This window comes from Pyrgilauda ruficollis, unplaced genomic scaffold (genome assembly GCF_017590135.1).
Source record: "Pyrgilauda ruficollis isolate IOZ18807 unplaced genomic scaffold, ASM1759013v1 scaffold56, whole genome shotgun sequence".
Taxonomy (NCBI): domain Eukaryota; kingdom Metazoa; phylum Chordata; class Aves; order Passeriformes; family Passeridae; genus Pyrgilauda; species Pyrgilauda ruficollis.
The window spans coordinates 1,726,860-1,739,498 of NW_024527266.1; positions in this window are offsets into that span (position 1 = coordinate 1,726,860).

Consider the following 12,639-nt stretch of genomic DNA (forward strand, 5'->3'; position numbering starts at 1 on the left):
GTTCCCAGGGACCTTGTTGTTCCTATTTCTGGGTATACCTTCCAGAATGGTTTTCTCCATAATCTTTCTAGAGACTGAGGACAGACCTGCTGTTCCAGGTATCCAAGGTTTTTCCTTGCTTAAAAGAAAAAAAATCTTCTTTCTTTTCTGTAATCTTAAGGAGCTTTGATCAATGTGATCTCTCAAGGAGATAGAGAGTAGCCTGCTCAGCAGCCTTGGAAGTACCCCATCAGGATCCACAGGCTGTGTATGTTTACTTTGCTTACGTGGTCCTTATCTCAGTCTTCTTCTGCTGTGGATAGTTATTTCCCCACCTTCCTCCCCAGTCTCTGCCCTGGGCACAATTGTCTGGAAAGTATCAGGGAAAAATCTGTCAGTAAAATGGGGCTCTCCAGATAAAATTACCATTTCAATTTCAATTTTAGGCAAGATTTGACCTTCCCCATCCTCCACACATGCTGCTCTTCTGTATTCTTCCTGGATTGTTTGACCCTGTTTTCACCTTCTGAATGCTTCTTTTTCTTGTTTGGGCTCAGTCAGAAGTTCCCACTGCAGCCAGGCCACCCTCCTGAAACACTTGCTCATTTTCCTGTGAATTGGAATGAACAAGTCTTGGGCTTCAAGAAGCTGTCTTGGAAGATCAGCCAACTGTGCCAGGGCTCTTTGCCTTGGAATGCTGCCTCTCTCATTGACACAAGGGAATTCTTGTGTCAGTTCCCTGAACAAGCTGAACTTTGCTTTCATGTAGAGCAGGTTGGTGATGTTGCTGCTGGCCCTTATTTATTGGGAACTTGCATTCTACCATATTATAATCACTGCAGCTTTCATCGTAAAACTGCATTTTTTTCCCCTTATCATTTTTGCTACATACATCTTTTCTGCTGGCTTGTCCAACACATCCATGAATAAATTATCCTTACCAGTTCTGGAAATTTCTGGATTGTTTGTGTCCAGCCACGTTCCTCTTCAAGCATGTGCTGGGTTGCTCCCCAGGTAGTCAGCCCCTGCCTGCATTGTTCCAAGAGGTTTTTCCTTGTTGGTGGCAGGGCTTTGCAATGGTCCTCACTGGCTTATTCCTCCATCCTGCATTATCCCTTCTGAAAAGCAAATACTTTTGCTTCAGAGGTACATGGAATGCTCTATTAGCCATGGCTACTACCTTCCTTCACATGCACACATACCCTGCTGTCAGTGTCCCTCCAAAAAAGTTGAAATGGAGGTAACAGTAAAGAAATTCCATACATTCTCATCACATATGACCTCATTAGCACATTTCTTCCTGCAAAAGAAAATCCTTGTCAGACAAGAAAATCTTGTTCTGGAACAAATAAGTCATTATTTTATTTTAAAAAGCAGTGTAGGGAAGGGGATTTAATTTAGGAATGCTTTACTAATCAGGTTTTTTTTTTTTTTCTGTGTGAAAAAGAAAAGAAAAAACAGCAAAATGACAAGAAAAATAGAACAAGAAGAAAAATTGCTGTATTTCAAAGCCAGTGAAAATTAGACTAAGCCAAATGGAAATCATAATTCTTCTATTTCCCTGGTTGCTCAGACATTGGTAATAGGCTTGGCATAGCATCAAGAAGAACAGGGGCCAAGCTGTGGTGTGTTTAGAAGAATCAAAAGGCTGTTCAGAAGATTTCAGCACACCTCAGAGGAGAAAAGTCTGAAGTTTATCTACAGCTTATTCCTTACGAGGAGGATAAAGGTGAGCAAAATACATACAATGCAAAGACACTTTTTCAGCTTTGGAAGGGAAGCTAAGGCAATAGGGCAGTCTTGCTAGGTACGCTTTGTTTCTTTTGAGATCACATAGTGTGCTTTAAGCCAAAAGTACATGGCAAAACTAAAAGCATGAGCAGGACAACGAGCTTTAAAAGCTGTAAAATGTGGGCATAGGCAGGTGACGGTGAAACACAGGGCATGGAATAGCATGCAAAACAGAAGTCAGAAAACACGCTGTGAATACAATTCTCTTCCAGAAGTTGCCTGTCAGAAATTATATTGGCAGAAATTGCTAGGTTTTTCATAGTTCTTGTATGCTCCCAGCAGAGGAGCTGAAAGGCCCAGAAAGTTAACATATTTCACATACTTTTTGAGAGAAACCCCAGGCTGAGAACTTTGCTATCAAGAGGATCTGAGTCCCAGGGCCTCATTACTGATGTAGCTTTAGCTGCATGAGTAGAGCAGCAGTATTTTAGTGTCATATACCATCCTTTCACTATTTCCAAGGTTATTTCACAATGGAATAGCATTACATTTTTTCACACTTCTCATGAAACTGTGCTGCAAATATCAAAGGGCACAGAAATTATCCAGCGTCAGGAAAAAAACAAACTTACATAGTGGGAATCTTAAGGAGGTGAGCAACTGCTAACCAGAGAAAGCAAAGGTCTAGAAGTAGCTTTCGACTTGGGAAATCCCTGCATACCTTGTTGCACAAAACTGAAGCGATACACTGAGGGAAGGATAATGGTTTACCTAGTTACTCCATTCTTTCCTTCACATGCCACAGGATGACAGTGCATCCCTGTGGATTAGTCAATGACATGCTCCTAGGATCACTGCATAAAGGCATTCATGCATGTAAAGTTGTCATGATGGAGCTAAGTAGGAAGTACCCTCTGAAGCAGATTAGCTTTGGAGGTTGAAAGTAACCTTGCCATTTTCTAGCAATGAGGTCAGCTAAACATTAAAGTAGCTTACTGAGCAAAGAAGTTGGATTGCCTTTGTTTGGGCTCTTTCAAGTCAGATTTGATACAATTCAGAAAGATGTTTTATTTATTTGGGTTTTTTTTTCCTAACTGACTTTGAGGAGAGAAAATTAATTTCTGAGTATTTCAGAGATCAGAATAATTGGTCAAGGGAGTAGCACTTGAGTGCTTAAAGGAACTTAAGGTTTATGACAGCTCATTTAGATTTTTTTTTTAAAGCCAGCTTAGTATTGTTACTATGGGCACAGTCAGGACCTGGTACAGTACAGTTCACACAGTGAAACAGTGACTTCCAGCTGGTCCTGGACAGAAGATAGAGTTTGGGACTCCAGATCCACACAGACCACATCTGTAATATTCGTTGTCCTGCTCTATAACACTACATCCTGGACCCCTTTCTGATCTACTGTTCTCTAGTGTCTTCTACCATTTCAGTTTTGAGCTATCCTCTTCTGACCCTGCACATCTAAGAGACTTTGCACAAACTACTTTGTTTAATTCAGGTCCTTTATGGTATTTTAAGAAGGCAGTTCCTGACAACTATTCTGTTGGAGGGAGGGGAAGCCTTCTGTTTCAAATACATCACCATCTGAGTATGTAAAAAATCAGTTGTCTTGGTATAAGAAAAATTGCAGGAGTTTGCAAATGAGTTCCTGAAAATTTATGAGGAGGAGAAAAGAGGAGGAAAACATAGATACTGTCTTTCAGTTTGTGCCTTCCTTCCCTTTCTCTCTTTCCTCCTCTTCTTGCTTTTTCCCTTTTGGATTATCTGGTGTATAAACAGTTTTTACTATGAACTTTGCTGAGAATATTAATATTATCCTTGTACTTTGCTCGACACATAGCAACCTTCCAATAGGAAAGACTGCAGAACTCACAGGAAACTGTAGGGGTATTTGGGCTTGCCTTTACATTTGAAGCCCTGACCTCTGTTATTGTAGCATATCACTTCTGAATACTTTTATTTAATTAGCAGACAATTCGTGTTTGGAAGTGGCTTCAGAGGTGAAGCCCCATGCAGAGGGCATTATGCTGGTCTGTTATTACCATGTGATAAGGGTACAGAAACTGCAGCAAGGTCTGCAGTGGAGAGGAAAGGTCACTTTTTCCAACAGCACAAGAAACTGCTGCTACCTGGGAATCTGATGAGTCTGCTAAACTGCAAATTGAAGTATAAGAAAAGCCAGCTGAACACCCTAGAGCAGTTTGCATTGTAGCCCCTCCACAAAACTCCAGCAGATAAAAAGAAGTTTAACCACATGTCTTGAACCACATCCCTAAAGAAGAAGAGATTTGCCAGCACTGGAGGGTCTGCTGTGACCCAGCTACTCCTGGCTATGCAATGGCCTCCAAAGGATTTGCCACTGAATCCTTGGCCATGCTCTTTAACCATGGGCTGAGCTTTTCTAAATTAGCATGAACATAGCTGAAATACACTTTTATTCCATTGCCTCTTCACAGTGTTAGCTCAGTTTGAGGTGAACAGGAAAACCAGCCTCTCAAATAGAAGAAATCTAAACTGAGAAATCCAAGGTCTGTTGATCTACAGAAGGTACTATTTCTACCTTACCTGTCTTGTTTCTTAAATTACACCCAGTCTCCTATGGCATCCACTGCAAAGAAGTGTTGCTGGAGTGAAGCCAGGCAGTGCTAGGCTTGATGCCACTGAGGGCTGGCTCCAGCTGCCGAGTGCCTGCTGCAGCCATGCTGCAGAGCACCTGCACGGAGCTCTTCTGCCTGTGCTGATGCCTGACTGCACCACAGCATTCCAGAGGAGACTCACATTGCACTTTGTCACCCCTGTGACAAGGCATTATCCACTTGTACTGAACCTACTTTTGGTCCTTCTGACAATGTTCTATTTGCTTTTTGGACCAGGCAGACTTTTCTGTGTTTCTTCTGTGTCCTGGGGAAAAGCAAACGTCACCTGCCCAATACATCATAGTGGGTATCTGGATAATTTGTCTGCAGACCAGAACAAGACTACTGTCAGAAATAGGCTGCCAGATCAGTGAAATTAGATGGTGCACAGCCTCATTTCCCACCTCCACCCATCCAGTTTATTCTGAACAGATAACCTGCAAGAAAATAGACTTTTACAATTGTTCCTGAATTTCATCTCACTTTTTAATAAGCTGGACTGCAGCTCCATCTCCAGACATTCACCCAAACTTGTCAGCGTGGAATATCCTGGCTCAGAGCAGATAATTCTGTGATGAAAGGTGTGGTGGGAAAATGCAGAGTGAATCTGAAGGAGGAATAATTTTGAGGAACCAAACTATAATCCCCTTTCTGTATTTCTCAGATCCAGATTCCAGATGTGCATAATTTGCGTCAAGAGAAGGAAGCAGCCAGAAAAAGGAAGAAATAAATAATTTACAGTAATAAACAGCAATCACTGCACATCTTAAATGTACTTCCTCATTCACACAGACACAGAGAGGATTTATTCAAATCAATTCAAGGCCTAGGACAAATTCTTATTTATCACTCTGAGGGCTTTCCCCGCTTTACCCCCACCCCCCCCACCACCAGGCTGGAACAAAAGTCTGCTTGGTAGGGAACTGCTGTTTACATCCAACCTGTGCTAGGCATCATCCTTTAAATCCATGCTTTCACAAAGAATCTCCACAGTCTGACAGTCTGAAACCCCAAACTCTGTGTTTATCCTAAACACACACATTCAACTATTTGCATGGAGAAATCCTTTGGAAGACAATAGCCACAGGTAATGTTGAGCTTTAGAATGGCTGGGCAAGGGAGAAGCTATACAGTCTAAATGCATGTTGTTTTCTCCTGTAGTTTCTGAGTGTTATAAAAATGTTTGGTGCATACTTGAATGGAAATGTGCAGTGCAGTTCTGTAGTATACCTTGGGCCAGAAGAGCTAGAGGGCCATTCGATATGGTAACAGAGTGCTGTCTCAACTATAGACTTCTCTCCAGCTGAATTTCCTAGTACTCTGATAAAATCACCACTTCAGATACAATGTACAATTTTCTTCTAGAGGTTTTCTTCCACTGCTTTTTTTTTTTAAACTTTTTTTCTTTACTTTCCTTCCTTCCCACTCACTCATGGGAAAATACACATTTATGTCTGTCTAAAATTAAGATATTGTCTGTGGGATTTCTTCCTCTCTCCCTGCTTAAAATCTGCATTCCCAAATTAGGACTGGCATGATTTAATTAAGACAGACATAAGAGAGAGAGAATGCTCCAGAGAAAGGCTAGAGTAGACTAACTGGAGGAGAACTGTGATTTTTTTTTCAATCCTGCTCAGGCATAATCTTAAAGACATGAAGCAGCACACATGCCTACTCAAACAAGTTGTTAGCAAACTAATTGTGCATTACAAGACAGCAGAGCCACACTGTGCTCATTATACTCTGTTTAAAGATGGTTTTAGTGCAGTCAGATGGCAAATCAAACATGCCTAGACATAAGGTTGGATGGGAAGATTGCCTCCTTCCTTTTAAGAGGCATAGGAGAAGTCATTTGCTTTAGCATAGTCTGTCTTCATGAAAGACTGAATACAGAGCCTAAGTTGCCTATCTGCTCAACTCAAAGGGGCCTTTCTGAGTTCTCAAGAAGAGAAGGTGAAGAGGGACTTGCTCAAGCAATCCATTCCTCTGCCTAGATAGAGTGGCAGGCAACAAATGGCTAAAGGCAGATGGTCACGCTGGTAATGGATAGTTGCCAAAAAAAATATCCAACAACTTTGAGGTGAACAGAAGTAAGAAACTGTTTGAAGAGTATATCCAGGGAGAACTTCTATAGTTATTAAACATAAACACAACATGTATGTGAAGTGGAGAACTGGATTGCCCATGCATATGGTTAGAACACATGTATGAATATTTATCCTAAGAGACTGAAAGACAGGTATTTTATCTCAGAAGGTACTTCTGTGCTAATACAAATAGCCCAAATTGATGAAAGTCTCAAACCATTTTGTCCATGAACAACAGACTTCATGTCCAGCCCTGGTGATACAGCTAGTCTGCTCATTTCAAAAGGATAAAATTAACTTTGTAGATTTGCATGACCTTATACTAAAACTACGTCAGCCATAACAGGTTTTAGAATTTCCTTGAGAAAATGGAAGTTAAATTTATCATAGCTGTTTTGCAAGCATTTGGTATATAAGATCCACTCTTCCCCATTCTAGGTTGCATAGTGGTCCTATATGAGGATGTTCATACTCAAAGAGTTAAGCTTTAGTTTGTTAAATTCAGCCACGAAAGGACTAGGAATTTCACCATAAACTGTGACTCCCTTAGATATCTTTCTTTTATACATTCTTTGGTATGTGTGTACTACTTTTGCAGTATACTCTGTGGAGGCTACAAAGATCCCAATGAGTATTAACGTAAACTGTATTATAAGGTATGATTTGTCCCTTAAATGTAGGCATTTAATGCTGTTTTAGCCATTCTATGGCATGAAAAAAATGTCTTTTTTTAAATAAGAATTTTCTCTACCCAGCTATCTACATCCTCACAACATTGGAATATATGTAGTATTCTTGTATATAAGGTGCTCCATGCAAGCATCTATGCTTACAAAGGCATTTGCATTCCACTTTCTTTATACTCGTGGACAGAGCATGTGCAACAACTAGACATCTTACACTGTGTTTTTCCTGTCTCTATATGCACTGCTAGGCAGTCCAGGACCATGACTACTTCAGACAAACCTTGTCAGAGACAGTGAGATGGACTGGGAATAGGATTGCTGGGCAGGGTGTGAGCAGGACTGTGTTCATCCGCGTTCCTTCGCAGCCTTCCCTTGGCACCTCAGATGGCCACCCATGAGAGGAATTCCTCTCCTCTGGCCTGATTAATGTAAGACTGACCATTTAAAGCTACATTATGCAGGTCACTGACTGATTTCTCATGTCTGCTCCAGAGAGGCTCCAAACTATGCCTAAACATGGAAGCCTGCAAGAGAGACTGCCCTGAACTATTGCTTGTGCAGCTTCCCATGTTACCTGGTGCTCCGTAGAGCTGGGAAGTCCTCATGGCTTCACAATCTGTTGTGCAAGTGTGAGTAGACTGTACACAAAGACTGGACTTGCACCCACTGCATTCTGCTCCACTGAACAGTATTCCCCAGTATCTGCTGCTGTCACCATGTGTTGAATAGAGTGCCATTAAAGTACTTTAATTACTTACATATTTCCTTAGATAACAAGGAGAAATATGGCAGCGCTTAGTGTACTATTTTTTCCCTGAGAGCAGGAGACGAAACCATTTCATAGCAGCCTCCAGAGGCAGAGTTCATTATAAAAACTTGACAACAGAATTGCTGTCCCACCCAATTCCCAGCCCTCAGCACAAACCTGAGCGTGGATCAAGGGTCAGACCATTACAATGCGGTTCCCTTGCACAGCCCCTCACAACTGATGGTGGATATCTTACTTGTCAGTACAAAAGCTCAGAGAGCCCACATGATTGATGCTCATGGCCTAAAAAGATTCAGTACATTTTTTTTGTTCATTACATCATTATCTTTCAGAAGTTCCCATCAGATTAAAAATTTCAGTCAGAAAAGAGGATATGTCTTGCTCTTTCCTCTTCCCACTAGATGATTTTCTGGCATTACCATCTAGCAAAGTTGCACTAAACAAAAAGTCAAGGGAAAAAAAAAACAACCAACCAAACAAACAAACCACCCCCCAAAAGGGGACCCAGGCTGTTGTTTAGTCTCCTCTAGTCTCCTCCTTGCTGGCAGAGAACCATAAGTCTTTCTTTACAGAACAGATTATAGACAAATGTGCAGTGTGAGAAAATATGAAAAGAGCTTGTCATCCTGGTTACCAGCAGTCCTAGAAGTCCTAGCCAGCATTTGTATACCAGCACGCAGCACACAGAAAATACAGTCTTGTGTATTTTCCCTCACAAGACTTGGCTCATCACCACCATGATCCTGTCAACAAAAACCTCACCTATGTAATTTCACCAGACTCCTGGACACTGTCTCTGGTGCATGGCTCTGGTCCAGCTAGAGATTTTATTTTTACTGATGGTCCCTGGGACCTCCAAGGCCTGGATAAAACTGCATTGGCAGCTCACTTACTCTGAACATGCACATCTCCAGTTCCCTACAGCAGACTTGAGCCCAGAAGACAATGCTCCCAGTGTCAGATATCTTTATTGCAGTCCCAAGGTACAGTAAGCAAAGGCCAGTTTCTTTCCCCATCCCTCATTATTTTCTCTTTCCAGAGAGTGCTGCTCAAAACATTCCAGCTGAGGTTCCTCACCTCTGTAGAAACAAGTGCACCTGCTCCCTTGAGAGAGTCATCCTGCATCAGCTCAGGCTGGAAGGGCAGCTTTTAGTGGGCCCTAGAGACAGCAACCACCAGATTCTGGGTACACTGCATACAGCATGTCTCGAGCCATCTCTTTGATCTTCCAGAGACAGAAGAGCAGCTTGAGTTACTTTATCTGACATGATATATCTGCTCCAGCAATTTGATAGTTAATCACTTTTAAGCAACATGAATTTAAATAGTTTGCACTGAAACACAGTCTTTTCATGTGATTGTGACTGCTGGTTTGGTTTTGGTTTTTTTTCATAAAGCATGGTAGTGCAAAAATATGTCAAAATAGTAGTCTGTTGAAAAGGCTGAAAAACAGTCAATCTGCATTTAAATTTCAGATTACCAAAGTGCACTTTGTATTCTGCGTTATCATGTGCTAGTATCTGGTTTCTTAAAATCTGGGTATTACAATTTTGAGACATCAAGCAAACATATCAAAGAGTTCAGAGTCATTAGGTACTGAAGATACTATTAATGAGAGACAGGGTTTATAGGACAAGAAGCTTAACACAATATGGGAGTCTTGACATAAATATTTCTTTAAAATATTATGCTTATCCAGTAAGGGAAAGGTTTTTCCTGAATGGTTGTGAGGGGGATTGTAACTCGATGAGCTTTAAGGTCCCTTCCAATACCAACCACTCTATGACACTATGATTAGCTCAGTCAAACATCCAGGACACAATGGCTTTGTGTTCTGTGCTAGACACCTGGGCGCAGTGGCAGTACACACAGATGGGACAAAAAGTGTTTGAAGAGGACGTAGGGAAACTCAGCAGCAAATGAAAGAGGAAACAGCCAAAATGCAAGTGCATATTCTTCTTGAGAAGACCAGGCACTAATTACCTATTGGGGAAAGGGAGGATCCATGTCCCATTTCTTCTCAGTTTCATCCACAGGAACTGCCTGTCCCTTTATTCTGCTCTGAGGTTTGATCATGTAGTGCCATCAGGACACCATGATTGTCCTTACTGACCAGGCTAGAAGTCACCATGAACAAATGTCCATCCCTAAAAGTGCCACACAGCTCAGTAATGCTCTGTTTAAACTATTCTTACAAAATCTGTATGTAAAAATACTAACATTTTTCAATCTTATAAAATTTCTGTGCTGTGCCATCTTGTGCTGTGTGTCCATGCTAAAGAGGCTTCGAAGCACTCTGGGAATGGGATATTTATGCCTTATCCAATGTTTTCTTCACTCCATGGCTCATTTGTCATGCCTGGTCGATCTGCCTCCCACTCAGGATGGACTCTGCCTCTTCCTGCTCTCTTCAATTCTTCACTAACACAATCAGAGAAATGCAACCCTGAGGCCATGGTGAATCATTTTACAACACTGGCCCTAAACCAGAAGTGTCCTGAGCTGGTGAAAGACTCTTCATTTAAGAGAGTGTATAGGGAAATTATGTCCACTATGGTTTAGTAAAAAGTAAATCAATAATCATTTAATATCTGGTGGTATATAAGTTCAACTGTACAACCTTTTCTTCTCTTATTTATCAGTACTGTGGAATGAGCAATCAGATTTATCATTTAAGTCCTCTATTAAGTTAACACACAGCAAGCTCTTTAGTAAATGGTTTAAATAAAATATTAATACCTTCCAACCAAGTGACCTGCCCTCCTAATTACAGATATTGGCCTATTGGCCCATAAGCAATTTGCACCAACAGATGATATTTATTCATTCAAATCCAGGAAACAAAACCATTTCAAAACAGAAAAGAGTAAAAAAATAATTGGTTTTGAATGTTCTTGCTTGTTACCCAGCAATTCCGCAGACTGGTTTGTTATAGTAACAAATAGTGAGGCTGATTTGGGGTACCTAAACTATTATGAAAATTTGTTCTAAATCCTAATATTGCTAGAAGTCCCTCTCTTTGTGAAAAAAAATGTGGAAGTCCTTCTGATAATCTTTTAATAAAAGGTTGTTTCTTACTGCCCTGAAAAATAAATATGGAGGTCTACATAGCTTCTTCCCTTTATATTTTGATATCAGATATTTCCTGAAGATGAGGACTCTCATTTCTGTACTGGCAAATCAATGTCTCTCCTTCCTTCACTCTTTAATTTCTGTGGCTTTTTAGTTGACCTCTGATTTTTAGTCACAAAGGCTACAAATAGCAAGAGGTTGAAACAAATTTCAAAAAGACACTGCTATGCCCTGTGTTTGGGACTAGAGTCTGCATCTTCTCTGTAACTCCTCTCTCTATAGGCTCCTGGAGGGGCTGCTGGATCAATGCCCTCACTGACTTCCTTCTCTGTTCTGAGCTTTGAAAGCTCTGAGGGGAATGTGAACAGACTGCCAAAATTCCCTGTAGAGGCTGGGGCTACACGTAAAGTGGCTTCACAGTTTTAGTTCTCTTCCCAGCATGTGTTTCATCCTGATGGATTTGTGACATCTCCTGCCAGATCAGCATTCACATTACTTTCGATTTTCTGGGAACCACCAACCTGTCAGCCTCATCACTGTGCCTGGGAAGATCACCGAGCACATCCACCTAGAAGCTCTGCTAAGGCACATGGAGAACAGGGAGGTGATTCAGGACCAGCATGGTTTCTCCAAGGGCAAGTCTTGCCTGACCAGCCTAATGGGCTTCAGTGATAGAGTGGCTCAATCAGGGGGCAAGGGCTACAGTTGCCATCCATCTGCACTGCTCTATGGCCATTCATACAGTCCCCCTTTAATCTGGTCCTTCTGTCTAAAGGTAAGGAGAGACAGGGATTTGATGGATGGACTGTTTGGCGAATAAGGAATTGGCTAGATTGGTCACATTCAAAGGGAATTGTTCAAGCACCCTGGTCACCAGAGTTTCCTCCTGCAGTATTCCTCTCTTTTTCCGTATTAGTGTTAGAAATGTGTACCATGACTCCATGTGTTTTCTACCCAGCAAACAGAAACTTCAGGTCACAGGAAGTAGTCCTCTGACTACCATAATCCACTATATATGTGGCAACACCTTGACTCCTTCGTGTAATTTACTGGATAAAAAGAAATTCTTTTTGCCTCCAGCCATCCTGAACACGCCAGTCTTTTTTCAGGTGCAGTGGCTTTTCAAATTGTCATCGCAACATTTACAGAGGAAGCTGCCACTGCCCCTCATTTATTTATTTATTTGCCTTCTGTGACCTTTTCCCACTCCATTTCCTTGAATTCCTCTTCCTTCTTCCTATTTTTCTCTCCAAATGACACCAGTCATCTCTCTGTGCCTTATTATGCTCAAGCTACAGCTGTTGCAGAAGATTTTTCCCCTTGTATCTCCTACCATCTGGAACAGCCCTCTTTTCCTGTTGTTTCTTTCTGCCTCACCACTTCTCCATTTATTTCCAAATCTCATCTGAAAACATCTCTGCTTCCATGCCTGTGCCTCTTAATTTCTCTCTCCCTCTGCTATTATGTATTATTTAACTTTGATAAGTACCTTGGGATACCATTTCTGTGAAACAAATGTTACTAAATAAAGCTGTAGTCTACAGACAGGAGAGTTTACCCAAATTATTTGCTTTTCCACTTGGTCTTCAGTAAACAGTAGGTCCCCTCCTGATGATAATAACAAACAGTATTATGCTGATGACCACCCGGTAATCGGAAAGAGGAGAGAT